We start from the raw sequence: 418 nt of genomic DNA on the forward strand, positions 1-418 counted from the left end.
TACTGTCCCCCCCCCCCTTTACCTAGCATCGACTCAGCAAGAACCGGTTCACGAGTTCACTTCAGGAGCTAAAAGCCGATTATTAAAAAGAGAGAGAGAGAAAAAAAAGGGTCATTAATACTGGAATGTAATCATTGGAAACATTTGCTCTTCGGTAATTAAGAAAAGGAAGTCAATATCTGTTCAATGATGCTGAGAATAATACAGTATTTAGGATTGTTAGCATACCTCGTTAGGGACAATAAACTTAATTCGCGTGTATCACTCCTGTTATTCTTAATGCAAATGTTACACTGGAAATATTTTTGTCTTTTTTTCTCTGTTTTTGTCTTTTGACATATTGCCCTGAAAGGATCTAGTGTTTATGCTTAGTGAAATGATTTTTTTTAATGTCAGTGTTATCCAATGGGACACTGTT

The sequence above is a fragment of the Penaeus monodon genome, chromosome 33 (genome assembly GCF_015228065.2).
Source record: "Penaeus monodon isolate SGIC_2016 chromosome 33, NSTDA_Pmon_1, whole genome shotgun sequence".
Taxonomy (NCBI): Eukaryota; Metazoa; Arthropoda; class Malacostraca; order Decapoda; family Penaeidae; genus Penaeus; species Penaeus monodon.